Source organism: Gorilla gorilla, chromosome 20 (assembly GCF_029281585.2).
Source record: "Gorilla gorilla gorilla isolate KB3781 chromosome 20, NHGRI_mGorGor1-v2.1_pri, whole genome shotgun sequence".
Taxonomy (NCBI): Eukaryota; Metazoa; Chordata; class Mammalia; order Primates; family Hominidae; genus Gorilla; species Gorilla gorilla.
Genome location: NC_073244.2, coordinates 45,902,091 through 45,924,975, shown reverse-complemented (window position 1 = coordinate 45,924,975; position 22,885 = coordinate 45,902,091). Strand labels below are relative to the sequence as shown.

The 22,885-nt window shown below is 44.4% G+C and overlaps 1 long non-coding RNA gene across 1 annotated transcript; it reads right to left on the bottom strand.

The window, feature by feature from the left end:
- Positions 1–6,309: 6,309 nt before the first annotated feature.
- LOC129528495 (uncharacterized) lies at positions 6,310–22,885 on the bottom strand. Its single transcript, XR_008673720.2, has 5 exons — positions 22,589–22,885; positions 22,258–22,477; positions 20,237–20,359; positions 12,959–13,125; positions 6,310–11,398 (listed from the first exon to the last, which is right to left on the bottom strand). It is a non-coding gene; the product is annotated as an uncharacterized lncRNA (long non-coding RNA).

Below are 22,885 nucleotides of genomic sequence, written 5' to 3'. Positions count from 1 at the left end.
TTACATTTTGGCATGATTTTGCAGCAGCTGGTACTGGTTGTTCCTTTCCATGTTTAGTGCTTCCTTCAGGAGCTCTTGTAAGGCAGGCCTGGTGGTGACAAAATCTCTCAGCATTTGCTTGTCTGTAAAGGATTTTATTTCTCCTTCACTTATGAAGCTTAGTTTGGCGGGATATGAAATTCTGGGTTGAAAATTCTTTTAAGAATGTTGAATATTGGCCCCCACTCTCTTCTGGCTTGTAGGGTTTCTGCCGAGAGATCCGCTGTTAGTCTGATGGGCTTCCCTTTGAGGGTAACCCGACCTTTCTCTCTGGCTGCCCTTAACATTTTTTCCTTCCTTTCAACTTTGGTGAATCTGACAATTATGTGTCTTGGAGTTGCTCTTCTCAAGGAGTATCTTTGTGGTGTTCTCTGTATTTCCTGAATCTGAACGTTGGCCTGCCTTGCTAGATTGGGGAAGTTCTCCTGGATAATATCCTGCAGAGTGTTTTCCAACTTGGTTCCATTCTCCCCATCGCTTTCAGGTACACCAATCAGACGTAGATTTGGTCTTTTCAGATAGTCCCATATTTCTTGGAGGCTTTGCTCATTTCTTTTTATTCTTTTTTCTCTAAACTTCCCTTCTCGCTTCATTTCATTCATTTCATCTTCCATTGCTGATACCCTTTCTTCCAGTTGATCGCATCGGCTCCTGAGGCTTCTGCATTCTTCACGTAGTTCTCGAGCCTTGGTTTTCAGCTCCATCAGCTCCTTTAAGCACTTCTCTGTATTAGTTATTCTAGTTATACATTCTTCTAAATTTTTTTCAAAGTTTTCAACTTCTTTGCCTTTGGTTTGAATGTCTTCCCGTAGCTCAGAGTAATTTGATCGTCTGACGCCTTCTTCTCTCAGCTCGTCAAAGTCATTCTCCATCCAGCTTTGTTCCGTTGCTGGTGAGGAACTGCGTTCCTTTGGAGGAGGAGAGGCACTCTGCTTTTTAGTTTCCAGTTTTTCTGTTCTGTTTTTTCCCCATCTTTGTGGTTTTATCTACTTTTGGTCTTTGATGATGGTGATGTACAGATGGGTTTTTGGTGTGGATGTCCTTTCTGTTTGTTAGTTTTCCTTCTAACAGAGAGGACCCTCAGCTGCAGGTCTGTTGGAATACCCTGCCATGTGAGATATCAGTGTGCCCCTGCTGGGGGGTGCCTCCGAGTTAGGCTGCTCGGGGGTCAGGGGTCAGGGACCCACTTGAGGAGGCAGTCTGCCCGTTCTCAGATCTCCAGCTGCGTGCTGGGAGAACCACTGCTCTCTTCAAAGCTGTCAGACAGGGACATTTAAGTCTGCAGAGGTTACTGCTGTCTTTTTGTTTGTCTGTGCCCTGCCCCCAGAGGTGGAGCCTACAGAGGCAGGCAGGCCTCCTAGAGCTGTGGTGGGCTCCACCCAGTTCGAGCTTCCAGGCTGTTTTGTTTACCTAATCAAGCCTGGGCAATGGCGGGCGCCCCTCCCCCAGCCTCGCTGCCGCCTTGCAGTTTGATCTCAGACTGCTGTGCTAGCAATCAGCGAGACTCCATGGGGTAGGACCCTCCGAGCCAGGTGCGGGATATATTCTCGTGGTGCGCCGTTTTTTAAGCCCGTCAGAAAAACGCAGTATTCGGGTGGGAGTGACCCGATTTTCCAGGTGCCGTCCGTCACCCCTTTCTTTGACTCGGAAAGGGAACTCCCTGACCCCTTGCGCTTCCCAAGTGAGGCAATGCCTCGCCCTGCTTCGGCTCGCGCACGGTGCGCTGCACCCACTGACCTGCGCCCGCTGTCTGGCACTCCCTAGTGAGATGAACCCGGTACCTCAGCTGGAAATGCAGAAATCACCCGTCTTCTGCGTCGCTCACGCTGGGAGCTGTAGACCGGAGCTGTAGACAGGAGCTGCTCCTATTCGGGCATCTTGGCTCCTCCTTGAGTGAGTATCTTAATCCTGAGTTCTAGTTTGATTGCACTGTGTTCTGAGAGACAGTTTGTTATGATTTCTGTTCTTTTACATTTGCTGAGGAGTGCTTCACTTCCAACTGTGTGGTCAATTTTGGAACAGGTGTGGTGTGGTGCTAAGAAGAATGTATATCATTGATTTGGGGTGGAGAGTTCTGTAGATGTCTATTAGGTCCTCATGGTGCAGAGCTGAATTCAATTCCTGGACATCCTTTTAACTTTCCATCTCATTGATCTGTCTAATGTTGACAGTGGGGTGTTAAAGTCTCCCATTATTATTGTGTGGGAGTCTAAGTCTCTTTGTAGGTCTCTAAGGACTTGCTTTGTGAATCTGGGTGCTCCTGTATTGGGTGCATATATATATTTAGGATAGTTAGCTCTTCTTGTTGAATTGATCCCTTTACCATTATGTAATGGCCTTCTTTGTCTCTTTTGATCTTTGTTGGTTTAAAGTCTGTTTTATCCGAGACTAGGATTGCAACCCCTGCCTTTTTTTGTTTTCCATTTGCTTGGTAGATCTTCCTCCATCCCTTTATTTTGAGCCTATGTGTGTCTCTGCACCTGAGATGGGTCTCCTGAATACAGCACACTGATGGGTCTTGACTCTTTATCCAATTTGCCAATCTGTGTCTGTAGCCATTTACATTTAAGGTTAATATTGTTATGTGTGAATTTGATCCTGTCATTATGATGTTAGCTGGTTATTTTGCTCGTTAGTTGATGCAGTTTCTTCCTAGCATCAATGGTCTTACAATTTGGCATGTTTTCACGGTGGCTGATATCAGTTGTTCCTTTCCATGTTTAGTGCTTCCTTCAGGAGCTCTTGTAGGGCAGGCCTGGTGGTGACAAAATCTCTCAGCATTTGCTTGTCTGTAAAGGATTTTATTTCTCCTTCACTTATGAAGCTTAGTTTGGCGGGATATGAAATTCTGGGTTGAAAATTCTTTTCTTTAAGAATGTCAAATATTGGTCCCCACTCTCTTCTGGCTTGTAGAGTTTCTGCCAAGAGATCTGCTGTTAGTCTGATGGGCTTCCCTTTGTGAGTAACCCGACCTTTCTCTCTGGCTGACCTTAACATTTTTTCCTTCATTTCATCTTTGGTGAATCTGATAATTATGTGTCTTGGAGTTGCTCTTCTTGAGGAGTATCTTTGTGGCATTCTCTGTATTTCCTGAATTTGAATGTTGGCCTGCCTTGCTAGGTTGGGGAAGTTCTCCTTGATAATATCCTGAAGAGTGTTTTCCACTTGATTCCATTCTCCCCATCACTTTCAGGTACACCAATCAGACGTAGATTTGGTCTTTTCACATAGTCCTATATTTCTTGGAGGCTTTGTTCATTTCTTTTTACTCTATTTTCTCTAAACTTCTCTTCTCGCTTCATTTCATTCATTTGATCTTCAATCACTGACACCCTTTCTTCCAGTTGATCAAATCAGCTACTGAAGCTTGTGCATGCATCACATAGTTCTCGTGCCATGGTTTTCAGCTCCATCAGGTCATTTAAGGTCTTCTCTACGCTGTTTATCCTAGTTAGCCATTCATCTAATCTTTTTTCAAGGTTTTTAGCTTCTTTGCCATGGGTTCAAACTTCCTCCTTTAGCTCGGAGGAGTTTGTTATTACCGCTTGTCTGAAGCCTTCTTCTCTCAACTCATCAAAGTCATTCTCCGTCCAGCTTCATTCCATTGCTGGCGAGGAGCTGCATTCCTTTGAAGGAGAAGAAGCGCTCTGATTTTTAGAATTTTCAGCTTTTCTGCTCTGGTTTCTCCCCATCTTTGTGGTTTTATCTATCTTTGGTCTTTGATGATGGTGACGTTCAGATGGGGTTTTGGTGTGGATGTCCTTTCTGTTTGTTAGTTTTCCTTCTAACAGTCAGGACCTCAGCTGCAGGTCTGTTGGAGTTTGCTGCAGGTCCACCAGTGGAGGCTGCAGAACAGCAAATATTGCAGAACGGCAAATGTTGCTGTCTGATCGTTCCTCTGGAAGCTTCATCTCAGAGGGGCACCGGGCCATATGAGGTGTCAGTCAGCCCCTACTGGGAGGTGCCTCCCAGTTAGGCTACTCGGGGGTCAAGGACCCATTTGAGGAGGCAGTCTGTCCATTCTGATATCTCAGACTCCGTACTGGGAGAACCACTACTCTCTTCAAAGCTCAGTTGGAAATGCAGAAATCACCCGTCTTCTGCATCGCTCACCCTGGGAGCTGTAGACTGGAGCTGTTCCTATTCGGCCATCTTGGAACCCCTCCCAGGTATCCCTTTTATACAGTGATTTCCATTTCTTTAGACAAATATCTAGTAGTGGGATACCTGGATCATATAGTAATTCTATTTTTATTTTTTTTTAGAAACCTCCATACTGTATTAGTAAATGGCTATACTAATTTACATTCCACCAACAGTGTATAAAAGTTTCCTTTTCTCTGGCTGGGCATGGTGGCTCACTCCTGTAATCCCAGCACTTTGGGAGGCCGACTAGGGCAGGTCACTTGAAGTCAGGAGTTCAAGACCAGCCTGGCCAACATGGTGAAACCCCATCTCTACTAAAATACACACACACAAAAATAGCTGGGTGTGGTGGCAGACACCTGTAATCCCAGCTACTCAGGAGGCTGAGGCAGGATAATCACTTGAACCCAGGAGGCAGGGGTTGCTGTGAGCTGAGTTCACATCATTGTACTCCACCCTGGGCAATAGAGTGAGACTCCATCTCAAAAAACAAAAAAAAGATTTCCGTTTTCTCTGCAGCATCACCAGCATTTATTTTTTCTTTCTTTCAGCCATTCTAACCAGGGTGAGATGACATTTCATTGTGCTTTTGATTTTCATTTCCCTGATGATTAGTGATATTGAGCATTTTTCATATACCTGTTGGTCATTTGTATATCTTCTTTTCAGAAATATCTATTCAATTTATAGACCACCTTTTAGTTGGATGATTTGAGTTTTTGCTGTTGAGTTGTTTGTGTTCCTTGTATACTCTGGATATGTCTCTTGTCAGATGAATAGTTTGCAAAGATTTTCTCCTATTCTACAGGCTGTCCCCTCACTCTGCTGATTGTTTACTTTTCTGGGCAGGAACTTTTCGGTTTAATATATTGCCACTTGTCTATATGTTTGTTGCCTGTGCTTTTGAAGTCTTAGCCATGAAATCTTCGCCTAAACTAATGTCCTAAAGCACTTCTCCTATGTTTTCTTTTCGTGGTTTTCTAGTTTGGGTCTTACAGCCTTTAATCCATTTTTAGTTGATTTTTTGTGGGGTGAGAAATAGGCATCTGGGTTTATTCTTCTGCATACGGATATTCAGTTTTCCCAGCACCATTTATTGAGGACATTGTCCTTTCCCCAATGTATGTTCTTGGCACCTTTGTCAAAAATCAGTTGGTTGTAAATATACGGATTTATGTCTGGGTTCTCTATTGTGTTCCATTAGTCTATGTTTCCCCTTTCATACCAATGCCACTCTGTTTTGGTTTCTATAGCTTTGTTGTATATTTTGAAGTTAGGAAATGTGATGCCTCTACATTTGTCATTTTTGCTCAGCATTGCTTTGGCTAGTTGGGATATTTTGGTTCTATATGAATTTTAGAATTCTTTTTCTGTTTCTGTGAAAAATGTCATTGATATTTTGATAGGGATTGCATTGATTCTATAGATTGCTTTGGGTAGTATGCTAATTTTAACATTATTAATTATTCCAATACATGAGCATGGGATGTCTTGACACTTGTTTGTTTCCTTTTCAATTTCTTTCATTGCCTTTTTTTTTTTTAAGAGATAGGGTCTTGCTATGTTGCCCAGGCTGGATTCAAACTCCTGGGCTCAAGTGATCCTTTCACCTCTGTATCTGGGACTACAGGTGCACCACCACACCAGGCTCATTGCAAGAGATATGGAGAAATATTTCCCTAGGACCTGAGTATTGTTAGATAAGACTGCAGGTTTTTTAGATTACAAATTGCTCCATGTCAACACTGAGAACCAGATGACAAGTGACAGAGGTACCCATGTGTCCTTAAAAAATTCTTTTGTGGGTACAGATGTAATATATGGGGCCACTACCAACTCAGTACTACTTTACACAAAATGATTGATATGGAATTGTTTGGATAATATGATGTCTAACTCCAGAAGGTAGAGACTTTGGTTAAGAATTTCAAGGGAGAGATTTCTTTCCTTTTAATTTTTTCCACCAAGATCCAAAGCCTCCACAGATATGCCTCTTCATCATTCTTGCCAGGCAGGTTTTAGTTTTCCTCATTTACTCAATGAATGTGGTGTCTTTCGGAAATCTCCACTTCGTGTAAGAATTGTCAAGCTAATTAAGCCTGTGTGCTTGGTTAGCACCCCTATCTTTATTGAAGCACTTATCACAATAGCTAAGATATGGAATCAATCTAAATGTCCACCAACAGATAATGGATAAAGAAAATGCATTATGTATACACAATGGAATACTATTCAGTCGTTAAAAAAATAAAACCATGTCATTTGTGGCAAATGGATGAGCCTGGAGAACATTGTGTTAAGCGAAATAAGTCAGGCACAGAAAGATAAATACTACACGTTCTCCCTCAGATGTGGGAACTAAAAGAAATTAACAAAATGGGCAAAGAAATTAACACAATCTTACATCTTTTAGCAAACTAGGAATTAGAGGATATGTCTTTTGAGTGATTAAGTGCATATGCCACAAACTTTGACTCAATTCCGTGTTGAATACTTTTCGCCTAAGATCAGGGACTGGCAAACTATGTCTACATCTCTACTTTTTCTCAACATTTTACTGGAGGTTGTAGCAAATATAAGGGTAAGAAATAAAAATGAAAGGCATACAGGATAAAAAGGAAGAAGCAAAACTCTCTTTGTTCATAGAAAACATGACTGTCAACATAGAATATCCTAAGGAATTTACAAAGAAACTATTAAAAGTAAAGAGTGAATTTAGCAAAGTTCTAGCATACAAGGTGAATATATAAAAATCAACTGTATTTTCCAGTAGTGAATACTGAAAACTAAAATGTAAAAGACACCATTTACGATAGCATACAAAAAACTTATAAAACACATAAGGATAAATTAGTAAATACTGTACAAGACTTATACACTGAAAATCACAAAAGAGGCAAATTTTTCTGTAAAGGACCAGATAGTAAATATTATAGGCTCTGCAGATTGCATATGGTCTCTGTTGCATATTTTCCTCTGTTTTTCTTCCTTTTTTCCTTTCCTCTTTTCTACAAACTTTGAAAACTCTTATCACCATTCTAAGGTTATTGGCACTACAGAAACAGACTGGAAAGAATTCAGCTCATGAACTGTAATTTGTCAACCCCAACCACAACATAGTCTCTGAGAGAAAATTAAAGCATTCTAAAGGCCGGGTGTGGTGGCTCACGCTTTTGGGAAGCCGAGGTAGGTGGATCACCTGAGGTCAGGAGTTCGAGACCAGCCTGACCAACGTGGTGAAACCCCGTGTCTACTAAAAATAGAAAATTAGCTGGGCATAGTGGTGCATGCCTGTAGTCCCAGCTACTTGAGAGGCTGAGGCAGGATAATCACTTGAACCCGGGAGGTGGAGGCTATAGGGAGCTGAGATTGCACTATTGCACTCCAGCCTGGGCAACAAGAGTGAAACTCTGTCCAAAAAAAAAAAAAAAAGAGTTCTAAATATAAGGAACTATTTACCATCCTGATAGAGTACACTATTTGATATCAGTAAATTGCCAATTTCAGCCAGGATCCTAAAAAGTAGGTCTATGGAATTGTCACAAGAGATGTTGGTGTCCTTGGAGCATAAGGCTCTTAAGACAGAGTGTATCTTGCACCTAAGTGGTCTCCTGTCCTGTACGTGGGAGAAGATAGTTCACAGACAGCTGTGTGGTTTGTGCAAGACTCATTTAGCAGAGAAATGCCCAATATGGTTGTGCTGACAATTGGTGCTCTCCACCCTGCATCTTCTGACGCAGGCAGTGAACACTCTCATGACAGGTGTACCATGGTGCTAAGTACCCTAAGGACTATTTAAAAATGTAAATACGTGACACACATGATGAGGCATCACCACTGTCAGGTGGTCAATGGATAAACTCTGGAATCAGACAGTCTGAGTTCAAATCCTGACTCTCCCTTACGCCCACATGGGTGACCTGAGGAAGGCGCAAAGTCCTAAATGCTGTTTGCAATTTGAAAAATTTGTTAAAAGAGGGAAGATCTGCTTGCCTGGAAGGGATGGTATGGGGTGCAGGACCTGGGAAAATTGGGGTGCCAAGTACCCATCTCAGAAACCTTCACAGCCCAGCTGGACTCACATCTCATGCCCATGGACCCACACCTTCCTGGGTGGCCACAGAGAAGATATGCCTGCTCCAAGACTTGAGAGGCCCTAGAGGGATCCCTGGAGGAAACAGTGTATGGTAACCCTGAGCTACCACATGGGAAGGGGACATTGTGGGGGTAAACTAGTGTCCTCTGCAGAGGTTGCCTGAAAGGAAGAGGTCAGGGCAAATCACGCCCCACACTGCTTGGTCTCTCCTCCCCATCAGAGCACGTGTCTTGCAGCTGCAGCCGTGCTGGGCCACCTGGGTGCACCAGTAATGACATAAGACAGAGTTGATCCCTGCTGGCCACACCCCCACCTCTCCTACCCTGACCTCCTGCGAGCCAGGGCCCCTTTCTGGCAGGATCTAGGGCGCTCTGACCTCTGACCTCCAATAACCCCAGAGAAAAGGGCTAGGAGACTCACAGTCACTAGTTGCTGCCCCTAGGTTAGATGCTGAGGAGCCTGCAGACCTGGCGATCTAGGGGTGACAGTTATGTGGGATCCTATAATACACAGTCCTGGATGCTTTTCCATGTCATTGGGCACACCTGGTGCCAAGCACCTGCAAAGAGCATGAGCTGTCTCAAGCTCTCAAAAGTCCTGCTGGGATTCGCCTTTGTCCTTTGGTGCCTTGTCTTCCCTCTCTGCTCTAGCACACCCTTTCTCTGGTGTGTGTTCCAATGACATGTCACAAACATCCAGCATGGTTTGCCTTGGAGGATCATGCAGCTAGGAGACCTCTCCAAATTTCTTACTAGACTCTCAGTGTCAGACAGCACACAAACTGCTCTTCACGGACAACTTCCTCAGTAAGCCTCACCCCGCCTGGCCCCCAGGCCAACATCCTCCTTTTTCTCCCTGCCCTCTCTGTTCCTGCTTCTGGCAGGAATCCTCCTGCTGCACCTGTGCATCTTCTGAACACAGTTCCTGGGAGCAACACGGTCACCTTTACCCCCTCGGTTTATATCACCCCTGAGAGGCCTTATGCAACCCAGCAAGCTCAGTGTTTACATCAGAAGGGGGCCTCCCCTTGGTGTCACGCCAGGGCTCTCAGAAAGACAGCACTGTATGCTTGCACCTCAAAGAAGTGCAGCCACTTAGGAAAAGTACTGATCCTACCTGCAGGGGGAAACTGACTTCTCTTCCTGTCGCTATCTGAGCGACATCTGCGCTCCTTCAATAGCAGGAGTGCTATATGGGCCATCTGATTACTCCCCTGATCCTTGCTTAAAAGAGACTGAGGGCCGGGCATGGTGTCTCATGCCTGTAATCCCAGCATTTTGGGAGGCCGAGGCGCGCAGATCACCTGAGGTCAGGAGTTCGAGACCAGCCTGGCCAACATGGTGAAACCCCATCTCTACTAAAAATACAAAAATTAGCTGGGTGTGATTGCGCACACCTGTAGTCCCAGCTACTCGGGAGGCTGAGGCAGGAGAATCACTTGGGTCCAGGAGACGGAGGTTTGCTTGAACCCAGGAGGCAGAGGCGGAGGCAGGAGAATCGCTTGAACCTGAGAGGTGGAGGCCTGAGGCAGGAGAATGGCATGAACCCTGGAGGCGGAGCTTGCAGTCAGCCAAGATCGCGCCACTGCACTCCAGCCTGGGCGACAGAGCGAAACTCTGTCTCAAAAAAAAAAGGGCATCAAGAGAAAGGGCCACTGCAGCAGTGCCATGCACCATCAATATCTAAGCCCCTTTGGGTAGTGGCAGCTTTGCAGTCATTGTGTCTGTCCCAAACCCTGGCTCCTTGTCAGGGGTCATTGAAATCTGCAGAAGGGCTGACAACGCTCAGAACCACAACTTATTCTAGGAGGGGCTTAGACCTGAGCACCAGGTCCTACCAGCCTATAGCATCCCTGTTGCAATGAGGGAAGATCAGCTATACGGAGCAGAAATCTGTTTTGGGAGCCCTTTCCTTCCTGGCTACAGAGTGACTGAGGCCCACCCAGCCAAAGCATACCTGTTACTATTGAAGGAGATAACATCGCTAAGAAGGAGCATGTATCAGTATAAACTTCTGTTCCTCCTTGTGTTCGGATCACCCGGGTCCCATCCTGCTAGAGCGCATCAGTTGGACGGGTATCTCTATAACGGTGCTGGAGATAATTCTGTTGCTGTCTATAGTCAGACCACCTGGGACACACCTGGCCAGAATGCATTGGTAGCCTTGAGGGTTCCAACACCACACCTGTGCTTAGAGGCCCTCTTGTGTCCACCTACATGCAAAGCACCTGGGCTCCACCTGTTCAGAGCACATGTGTTGCAACTGTGACAAAGAGTCCTCTTTCTGCACCTCATCAGAGCATTTGGGGCCCACCTGGCTAATAAACACATGTTCCCACTTTCTATCAGGCACCCACGGGAGCACATGTGCTACTGTTGGAGGGGCTGACACCACGCTTGTGGTTGGAGATGCTACTGTTTATGAATCCAGTTCAGAGCACCACGGACCTTCCAGCCCTGGGCATAGATTGGTACAGTGGGAGCGGACACCACCATACCTGTGTTTGGGAACGTTTCCATACCCACCATCATTCAGAGAACCTGGGATGCTTATGGCCAGAGCACTGTTGTAGCCAGAGGAGGGCAACATCATAAACTTAGAGGAAGACACTTTTAGTGTCCCTTTCAGTCCAAACTCCTGGAGCGTAAGCCAGGGAGCCTACCCCTTTTGACTTTGTAGGAGCCAACATCACTGAGAAAATACTTGTGCTTCAGGTGGAGTAAATGTCCCTCTGTGGTGGGCACAGCAAATGGCAGCCTTGTCTTTGGTCCCTGCCCCCGCCCCCAAGCCTCCATCGCCTGCCCAGGTCTTCACAGAAGATGGAAGTACTGGATTGCCAACCTACTCATTTTTCTCTAGTGAAAGAACCAGGAACTCAGTGCCTAAGAAGCACAATCTTCTTGTAGAAATGGCAGTGGGTGGCCACTGTCCACCATGAAAGAACCTTACTCTGCTGGAAAGGCTCAACCCATTCTAATTATGTCAAACTCAACCTGCTCTTCCTCCTCCTCTAGCAAGCTTGAAGGTGAGCACCTCGAAGGGCTTCTTTTTATGTTGAAAGGCACGGGTTTGGATGGCGGTTCATCAGAGGTCAATACCCCAGTTTGAGAAAGTCCACTGTGGGGAGGAAAGAGAGACTTGTAAGTACCAACTGTGCTCCACTCTGGTTTTGTCTGTAAGCCTGGAAGACTCAAGCTCTGGGACAGTTTCCTTCTAGTCTTGGGACTGGTAGCACCTCCAGCAACTCCCACCCTGCTGCGGGCAAGCTGTTCCTTTTCTTTCAACCTATTTGTCTCCATGGTCCTTTTACTTGCTTTTCCGGATTAAATATCTAAAGCCTCCTTCATGTTAATGAGTCTCTGCTCTGGGGTCTTCACTTTTAGGCCAGTCTAGAAGGAAGGATGCCTTCTATGAATGGTGACAGGTTGAGCCAGACTTGACATTTCAAAATTTTCTGTGGCTCAGCTAATGTGATATGGAAGTAGCACACTCTAGGACTGTTTGTGCTGACTTCTGACATCTCTGATGAGAGTGTGAGGATATCAGCCCAGGAGGAGGCGAGGTCCAGAGAAAGAGAGACCAGGACATGCCTTTGCCACCTCCCTCTGTGCTTCCCCTACACCATCTGACCTCCCCAAAGGTCAGATCCTCCCTGCTGTGTGACAGGAAACCACACTTTACTGTTTTCGTCTTTTAAAAATGTTTGAATATCTTTTCTGTGTGTTTGTTTTAAAAATTAGATTGGGGCCAGGCATTCCACCGTGAAATACAAATAAAACCCTGAGGCTGGTTGAGGTGGCTCACGCTTGTAATCCCAGCACTTTGGGAGGCCGAGGTGGGGTGGATCACCTGAGGTCAGGAGTTCAAGACCAGTCTGGCCAACATGGTGAAACCCCATCTCTACAAAAATACAAAAATTAGCCGGGCATGGTGCCATGTGCCTATAATCCCAGCTGCTCGTGAGGCTGAGGCAGAATTGCTTGAACCCTGGAGGCGGAGGTTGCAGTGAGCCAAGATCGTGCCACTGCACTCCAGCCTGGGTGACAGAGCGAGACTCCGTCTCAGAAAAATAAACAAACAAATAAATAATAAAACCCTGAGCCCTCTGACTGACTGAACAGACCCCTCTTGGCCAAGGTGACCCCCAAAACACTAAAAACTAAGTTTCCCGGCCATAAGGAGATGGGAAATTGCGCCTCCGTATACCCCTTCCTCACTGTTACCAGGGTTTTTTGTTTGTTTGTTTCCTAAATTAAACAGAAACAAGCCCTGGAAAAACAAAGAATGGAACACCCCTCCGCTGACTTCAACCAACTGCCTGCTGATGTGGCCTGATTCCCAGCCCTTTTTGCAGTTTTGAAGTGACAAACTGACTAGGCTACAAAGTATTCAACCATGGGCTGGTTCTGGCTGGTTCACCGAGGCTGTGTACAAAGTGTCTTCGTGTCCTGTGTTTCACCTTTTAACATACAGAGCCTAATTTTACTGCATTTTAATGTTAATTCTCCACTCGAAGGTTAACATGGGATGTATGTAACACATATGTTTGCTTATCAAGCACACATATGACACCCTTTCATGAAAATTCATAGTTCCCCCTGTGACCTGTTGAATATGTCTATTTAGCCAACCTGTTTGGCATAAAACTCCTATCCCACCCTATCTCCCACAAAGTACCTGTTTGTGGTCTCAGCTGGAGGTGCCACTTCCCAGCCTGCAGTTTGCAACCCTTCTGAAGAAATAAAGTCCTCCTTTCCAAGTTTACGGGTCTCATATTTTTAGTTGACACCCCCAAGTTGGGGCTTCACATGGAGAGGATAGGTTTGGCATCCAGCCTCTTGGGCCTACAAGAACAATGAAAGAAAGAGCTCATGCCACTGGGTAATTACTGAAACATTTTAAGTCTAGGATAAAATATATGACTCAAAAGTTGTTATCATACTCCTTTAAAAAGTCCTGCAAAAAATTATTTTCAGGCCGGGCGCAGTAGCTCATGCCTGTAATCCCAGAACTTTGGGAGGCCAAGGAGGGTGGATCACCTGAGGTCAGGAGTTTGAGACCAGCCTGGCCAACATGGTGAAACCCCATCTCTACTAAAAATACAAAAAATTAGCTGGGTGTGGTGGTGGGTGACTGTAATCCCACCTACTCAGGAGTCTGAGGCAGGAGAATTGCTTGAACCCGGGAGGCAGAGGTTGCAGAGAGCCGAGATCGCGCCACCGCACTACAGTCTGGGCAACAAGAGCGAAACTCCCTCTCAAAAAGGAAAAAAATGAAAGAAAAATAAATTATTTTCAAGTAAGTACCTGGATTGGGCCTATGTGGGAAAAGATACAGTTTGTCCCTGTTTAAACCACTAAAATCTCAAGTTGCAAAAGTTGACACTCCACCCAACCCATGGCTGATCATAGAGTCAGGCTGAGTCTAAACTAGACTTCATTGTTGAAAATTCTATAATTCCTAAGGCATTTTATAACCCAGGAAAACCTCCTTCAGATGGAGAAAAGAGGGAAAACCCAAGAATTTCTGCCAGCTTCTTATGTATTATTTTATTAAACATTTACTTAGTGATGAACCTGCACTAGACACTGTGCTAGTCACTGGTGAGATAGGGTTCACAGACATTTCTTGACCTACAAGAACTTACATTCTAGTAGGAGAGACAGATGCATATCAAAAATTTAAATAGGACTTCGTGCTAGGGATCGGAGAGCAGGTAAGAAGGACATAAATACGGGAGAGAAGGAACTTTAATTGCACCTCAAGAAGCAGGAGGAAGCCTCTAGGTAGAGTGGGGCTATTTTCACATCAAGGAAATATTATGTGAAAAGTCAAGGAAGCCAGAGAGGCTGTGAGCCTGTGGGACACAAGGAAGGTAGTCAGGTGCAGCTGGAGAATGAAGTCAAGCCTGGGGTGTACGGCTGTAATGATCAGCAGGGGCCAGATAACGGACAAATTAATGTATCATGATGGGCACTTGTCGGTCATCCTGAAAGTATGCAGAGTCACGAAAGAAGTGAAAGCAAAGAAGTGAAATGATGATATGTAGCTTTTAGAAACATTCTTGTACTTCCTTGGAAGGAAGAATCCAATGGGTGCTAGAACAGAGGTAAAGGGGCTCCGGGGGTTCTTTGGCCAAAGCAAAGATGAGACCATGAGCTCCCGTTCTAGAGGAGCTGAGAGTGGCTGGAGAGGAAGTAGCAGAAGAGAGAAGTGAGATGAGTAACTGCCACACACGACCAGGGTGACTGTAGCCACTTGCCTTAGACAAATGGACATGCATTGTTTTCGTAGGGTGAGTTCAGCTTTCAATAGTGTTCGGTTTTTAATAGTGTGAAACCCTGTGGATGAATCAGTAATATTCAGAAGGCAGTTGACTCATTTATTTGTCAATTTGCCATATTTATTGAGCATCTGGGATGAGCTGGGACCTATTATAAGTAGCAGCAAAAATGTAAGCAGAGCTTACATTCGAGTTGTGGGGGGGAGAAAATAAACAACAATCGTAATCACACGTAAATGATGTGGCGGTTTAGCTGGTAACACATGTTATGAAGAATAAAATTGCCTATGGAGGTTTGACACTTGGAGTAAGGAGAAGCAGAAATCTCAATGTGCACGTGGAAGACAGGACAACCTCACTAGGAAGGTGAGTTTTAAGCAAGGTCGAGAAGGGGTTCATCAAGTGACCCACACAGACACGTGAGGGAAGAACACTGGAAATAGCAGAAGTAGCCACTGCAAAGGATCGAAGGGAGGATGCCTGGCATCCTCGTGGGGCACTCAGTAAGCTGATGGGGCTGCGGTCAGCACGAGAGAGAGTGGGGGCGAGGAGAGCAGAGAAGGATGGGGACACACAAAATAGGGAGGGCCTTGTAGGTTGTCATTATAAAGTGATGACATCCTCAGAGATGGGAATGACTGGAGGGCTTAAAGCATAGGACAGCATGATCTGCCGTAGATTTTAAGCGGATGATTTTGGTTGCTCGGATGAGCACGGAGGCTGAGAGACCAGTCAGGAGGCTGAGCCCCTAAGGCGGAGGGTAATGATGGCTGGGACACACAACAGCAGTGGGGGGCATGAGAAGTGGATTGTGCACATTCACTTTGGATGGTGTACATGTATCAAAGTATTGTTGTGGAATTGAATGATGGGAGTGTGTGTGAGAGAAAGGGTCCAGGAATTTGCTGTTCTGGGAGGGGAAATTTTTTCTCATTAATGAATACTTGATCACAGGGACTATGGAAACAAATCACACAGATGGCATCCAAAACTAAGAAGGGAAGTTTGGGCGCGGTGGCTCATGCCTGTAATCCCAGCATTTTGGGAGGCCAAGGGGGGTGGATTGACTGAGCCCAGGAGTTTAAGACCATTCCGGGAAACATGGCAAAACTCCATCTCTACAAAAAAACACAAAAATTGGCCAGGCGTGGTGGCGTGCACCTATAGTTCCAGCTACGCAGGAGGCTGAGGCAGGAGGATCAACTGAGCCCAGGAGGTGGAAGTTGTAGTGAGCCATGATTGTGCCACTGCACTCCAGCTTTGGTGATAGCAAGACCCTGTCTCGAAAAAAATAAGAAGGGAGAAAACAGAGGAATGATGGATGGACTCCTCCTCCTCTTTCTCCTCCTCAAACATGCGGTTGAGATCGAAGACCATTGGCTGTGTGTATGGGAGAAATGCTGACGTCTTCACCTCAGACAGTTATGAAAACAAATTCCAGATGGATTCAAAAAACAAGATTTTCAAAAAATTACAAATGTCTTAGAACAAAATGTAAGAGACCCTGATTAATCCCTTGGGCTACAAAGGAGTTTTTAAGAATAGAAAGATTATAAAATAAGATACTGAGAAATGAGATCGCATCAAAAGAAAATTTATTTTCTGGAGACCATAAACGAGATTAACAGAAAAACCACAGACTTAAAACTTTTGCCCCAAAAGTATTTAATTCAGAAAATAAATAGGCAAGCCATAAGCTATAAACTGGGAAAATTATTGGCAAAACATATATCTAGCAAAGGACAAGTGTGCAAGATCTATAAAGAACTCCTACAGGTCAACTATAAAATGCCCAGCCACATAATAAATGGGCAAAATATTTGAACAATTCTCCTATAAAGAAGCATCATAAAACAAGCACATGTAAAAGTATTCAACATTATTTGTCATTAGAGAAATGAAAATTTAAAACAACAATACACCACTACACAGCCACCGAAATGGATAAAGTTTAAAAGGTATCCAACCCAGGTATCCAAATGTTGGCAGGCATATGGAGTTCCTGGAACTCTTCTTCATTTCTGGAGAGAATATAAAATTGTAAAACCACTTTGGAAAAAAGTTCATATGGTTTCTCAGAAAACTACACATATATCTAGTCTGACTGAGCAATTTCATTCCTAAGTATTAACCCGAGAGAAATAAAAACACATGGACACAGAATCACTTGCACCAGAAAAGTTCACAGCAGCCTTATTCATAATATGTAAAACCTGGAAGTACCTCAGATGTCTGTTTATATAGAAAGCAAAAACAAACCATGGTGCATTCATACTCAGATATCAAAGTGAATGAATTCCTGATAACAGGCAACATGGATGGATCACAGAAACATGATGCTGAATGAAAGACTCCTTAAGGCTTAAGAACAGTGCATGATGTATGCTCCCATTTATATGAAATCATAGAGCAGCCCAAACCTGTAATGAAAACAATTCCTGCAGCATTGAAGAGAGGGATGTCTTTGTTCATTTTTGTGTTGCTATAAAAAGAATACCTGAGGCTGGGTAATTTACAAAGAAAAGAGGTTTCTTTGGCTCACAGTCCTGCAGGCTGTATAAGAAGGATGATGCCAGGATCTGCTTCTGGTGAGGGCCTTAGGCTGGCAAAGAGGAGCTGGCATATGCAAAGATCACTAGGCAAGAGAAGAAGCAAGAGAGGAGGGGAGGAAGGTGCCAGGCTGTTTTTAACAATCAGCTCTTGCAGGGCTTAATAGAGTGAGAACTCACTCATCACTGTGAGGAAAGCTCCAAGACATCATGGGGGCTCCAAGCCCATGACCCAAACACTTCCCATCAGGCTCCACCTCTAACGCTGGGGATCACATTGCAACATGAGATTTGGAGGGGACAAACAAACCAAACTATAGCATGGGGGAGTCAGATGTGGGGGGTCGGGGCAGCCCCTCCCATAAGTGATCTCACAGGGTGAAGATGTGAGCTGTTGTCTCCCTGTGCTGACCAATCTGCTCTGGAGAAAGGGGAGCTGACTGATCTGACGGGGTCAGGGTCCCAGTGTTCCACACATAGGTCCCAGGAGTTGGAGTTTCATCGCACATGAACTTCTCATCAGGGTATATTGCAACAGATGCTCGGACAAGGTCTGCATGTTAGCAAGCCTTCTCTGCATCTAAGCTTACTTGCTGCTTTGTCTTTCTTCCTGCCTTACCCCCTGCCCAGCACCCCCACTGCTTGCCTTCCTATTATCCACCATACCCCTTCCTTAGCATTAATCTTTTCTAAATGAATTGTCTAAAATATATTACAAACTACCATAGCAGTTATGAACAAAAGTTTTGGAGATGGAGAGTGGCAATAATTGTACATCAATATAAATGTACTTATTGCCAGTGAATTGTGCATTTAAAAATTGTTAAAATGGTAAATTTTATGTTGTTTATACACAATATAAAACCATTACGCTACGTAAGTGAGCCCAGCCACAAAGAACCACATAGTCTATCTCTGCCCTAATTATCGTCAATTTCATCTACTGCAATAGCAGTTGCCTATAAAACAATCAACGACGTTAGCATGGCGTTGTGACTGCCATTGCATCGAATGTTTTTTTTCGGATAAACCTTTTGGAGGTAAAATTTACATGAAAAATGCATGTGTTTTATGTTCGCTAAGTTTTAACAAATGTGTACACTCAAGGCCCCACCACAATTCAGGTACAGATCATTTCCATCATCCTAAAAAATCCCCTTATGCTCCTCTGTTGTTAGTTCCTCCGCATATCTAACCACAAACAACCATTTATCCGCTTGCTGACATTTCATATTAATCTTGCTATTTCTAAAATTTGTTATACACAGAATCAGAGTATGCAGTTTTGGGTGTGGGTACTTGATAAGCATAATGGTTTTGAGATGTGTCTGTGTTGTTGAATAAATGTCAGGTTCATTCTACTCTATTTCCCAGTAGTACCCCATGTTCATAGTGGCATCATCCACAATAGCCAAAAGCTGGAAGCAACCCAGGTATCCAGCAATGTAGGAATGGGGAAACAAAACATACAATGGCATATTATTCAGCCTCAAAAGGAAGGAAATTCTAATACATGTTACAATATGGATAAAACCTGAAAAAAAACTATGCCAGGTAAAACAACCTGGACATAGAAGGACAAAGGTGTCATTCTACTTATATGATATACCTGGAATAGGCAAATTCATAGAGACAGAATAGTGGATACCAGAGCTGTGGGGAATGTGTGCTGGGGAGTTATTGTTTAATAGGTACAGAGTTTCAACTTAGGATGATGAAAAAGTTCTGGAGATGAATAGTGGCGATGGTTATACAACAATATAAATGTACTAAATGCCAGTGAATTGTACATTTAGAAATTGTTAACATGGTAAATTTTGTGTTATGTATATGCCATATAAAACTATTATAATACATGAATGAATCCGGCCAGAAAGAACCACATAGTCTATGGTTTCATACAGGAAATGTCCAGAGTAGGTAAACTCAAAGAGAGAAAGTCGATTAATGCTTGCCTAGAACTGGGAGGTGTGGGGGTATTAGAAGGTGATGGCTAAGGTGTACAAAGATTCTTTTTGGGGTGATGAATATTTACAAAATTGTGTTGATGGTTGCACATTTCTGTGAATACACTAATAGCCATTGAATTCTATACTTCAAATACGTGGATTGTATTGTACATGAATTGTCTCTCAAAAAAGCTATTAGAAAAGAATCAGCCAATACAATTCATCTCAATAGTTGTGAACAAACTAATCAAAAAAAGCTAACATTCCTTTCAAAAAAAATCTTTCAGTAAAGTAGGAAGTGGATGGAATTTCCTTATTTCTTTTATGTGATAATGCATGCACTGAACGAAAAAAAGTTCAGTTAACAGCATACTGAATATTTTCCCCCCAAGATCAGGAAGTAGAAAATGAAGTCCATTGACTTCTCTTGGATTCAATGTTGTATTGGAGGTTGCAGCAAATGTAGAGGATAAGAAAAATTAAAATCATGCAGATTTAAAAGGAAAGGGTAAACTACTCAATGCACAGAAATCCTGATTGTGTATGCAGAAAATCCTATAATCCATCTATAAAAAATTATAAAAAGTAAGGTGTGAATTTAGCAAGGTGCCAGTATACAAGATCAATATATATAAAACAATTATTTTTCTGTAAACTGCCGTATACCAATACACGTACAAATGTGTGTGTGTGTGTGTGTGTGTGTGTGTGTATCAGCTGGTGGAGTGAAGAATTAATATTGGTAAGTTGTCCGTTTCAGCCAGAATCCAGAAAGCTGGTCTATGGCAGCAGTCCCCAATCTTTTTGGCACCAGAAACTGGTTTCGTGGAAGAAAATTTTTCCATGGGTAGCGGGGAGATGGTTTTGGAATGAAACTATTCTCAGACATTAGATTCTCATAAGGAATGTGAAACCTAGATCCCTTGCATGCGCAGTTCACAATAGGGTTCGCACTCCTAAGAGCATCTAATGCCGCTGCTGATCTGACAGGAGGCGGAGCTTAGGCGGTAATATCCGCTCACCTGCCACTCACCTGCTGCTGTGTGGCCCAGTTCCTAACAGGCCACAGCCAGTACTGGTCTGTGGCCTGGGTGTTGGGGACTCCTGTATGGAATTGCTCCAAGACATATTGGCCTTATAAGACTTTTTAAGACAGCATGGATCTTGCACCTACCTGATCCGCATCTCATGTCCTTGAGCTTGGGGAGAGATCCTGCACAGATAGCCGTGTGGTCGGCTGCAAGGCCACATTAGAAGAGAAATGCCTGATGGTGTTAATGCTGACAGTTGTTGGTTTCTGCAAATGTAAAGGTAAGAAAGAGAAAGAAAAAGGCATGCAGATTAAAACAGAAGTTAAAGTAGCTTTATTCACGTAAACATGATTCATAGAAAACAAAGAAGCTACCAGAAGTCAAAAGTGAATTTACCAAGATCTCAGTAAACAAGTCAATATGTATTTTTAAAATTTTCTGTATACCATTGATGAATGATTGAAAACTAAAATTGGAACGATACCATTTACAGTAGTGTTTACAACTCACATAAAATACACAGGAATAAATTAGCAAAAGCTGTGCAAGTTAGACTCACAGAAAACTACAAAACAGTGGTTACAAATTTTCTCTTAAAAACCCAGATAGTAAATATGGCGTTATGGGTTGCTTATGGTCTTTTCCACTTAGTCTCGTTTTTATATTTTTTTTTTTTTTTTTTTTTTCCTTGAGACAGAGTTTCGCTCTTGTTGCCCAGGCTGGAGTGCAGTGGCATGATCTCAGCTCACTATAACCTCTGCCTCCCGGCTCAAGCAATTCTCCTGCCTCAGCCTCTCGAGTAGTTGGGATTATAGGTGCCTGCCACCACACCCAGCTAATTTTTTGTATTTTTAGTAGAGATGGGCTTTCATATGTTGGCCAGGCTGGTCTTGAACACCTGACCTCAGGTGATCTACCCGCCTCGGCCTCCCAAAGTGCTGGCATTACAGCTGTGAGGCAACACACCCGGCCAAAAATGTTAACACTGTACTTAGTCACTGGCCTTACAAAAATAGTTCAGGGGCCAATTATCTTGTTGACCTTGCTACAAAATATTGTTGAGAGAAAATCTTAAATCTTAAAAGACCTAAATATATGGAGACATATATCATGCTCCTGTACTGGAAGTCAATATTGATAAATTGTCAATATTGACCAGGATCCTGAAAAGTCTTTCTAAAAAATGAGACAGGCCCAGGTGCAGTGGCTCACACCTGTAATCCCAGCATTTTGGGAGGCCGAGGTGGGTGGATCACCTGAGGTCAGGAGTTCAAGACCAGCCTGGACAACATGGTGAAACCCCGTCTCTACTAAAAATACAAAAATTAGCCGGGCGTGCTGGTGGGTGCCTGTAATCCCAGCTACTTGGGAGGCTGAGGCAGGACGATTGCTTGAACCCAGGAGGCAGAGGTTGCAATGATCGTACCACTGCACTCCAGCCTGTGTGACAGAGTAAGACTCCATCTCAAAAATAAAACAAAACAAACAAGACAGGGTCTCGCTCTGTTGTCCAGGCTGTAGTGCAGTTGTGTGATCATAGATCACTATAACCTCATACTCCTGGGCTCAAGTGATCCTCCCACCTCAGCCTCCTGAGTAGCTGGGACTATAGGCGTATGCCACCATGCCCAGCTAATTTTATTTTAAAATTTTTTTGTAGAGACAGGGTCTCACTGTGTTGCTCAGGCTGGTTGCATACTCCTGGTCTCCAGCATTTCTCCTGCCTCAGCCTCCCAGTGTTGAGATTATAGGCAGGAGCCACTGTGCCCTGCCATAAAGCTTTTAAATCAGCATGAATCCTGTGCCCACCTGATGTACCATCTCCCATCCTTGGCTTTGGGAGAAGATAGGCCACAGGGACCTTCATGGTTTGCTGCAAGCTCAATGAGAATAGAAATGCCCAATGGGGATTTGCTTGTGAACAGCAGTCCCAGGTCATCTTCAGAGGAGACCAAGGCCCCATTGTGGCCAATGGCCAAGATCTGAGTTGAACCAAAAAGGAAAGACTTCCTAGTGGGCCACGTAAGTGCTCATTATATGTGTGCCATGGACTAAGGACAATAAAAAATGGTAATACGTGATGTGTGCATAAATACAGTCAGACAGCCTGGGTCAAATCCTGGCAGGGTCACTACCAGGGACTAGGACTGAAATGCTGTTTTACCAAATTTGTAAAAACAAGCGAAGAGAGCCTGCCTCCCAGGAAGAGATGAGGTTGGGTGCAGCATCCAGGCAGGTCAGGCCACAGGTTTCCCTTCTCAGAAAGCTTCACAGCCCAGCACGTCACGTCCCAGGCTCAAGTCTCTCCAGGGCGGCCACAGAGAAGGCTCCTGACACCAGGACTTGGAGAGGTGATCAGAGAGGAGCATGAAGGAGGTGGTGGCCTGAGGAGGGGAGAGGGGAAACTGATGTCTTCGGCAGCAGCTGCCTAAAAGGAAGAGGGTCCAGCCTTTTGTGCTCCATATTTGCACCCCATGATGGCGTCTCCTCCTCACCTTAGTACCTGCTGCAGCTACCTGGTCTCTTGGGTACATCATTCAGCTCGGGAACCAGCATAGCCCTCTTCCCTCCCCAGCTCCCTCTCCCACACCTGGCACTTCCAGTGAACCTGGTGCTGGGAAGACTTGGGCTGCTTCTGTACTCGCTCTGAGCAGGCTCTGCCCTCCAGTGACCCCAGGATACACCTGGACTGCTTGCAGAAGCTACGGTCCGGGCCAGGCTTCGCGGAGCCTGCAGACCTGGCTGCTGGTGCCCAACAGCTGCAGTCCTGAGCAGTGCTCATATCGCGCAGG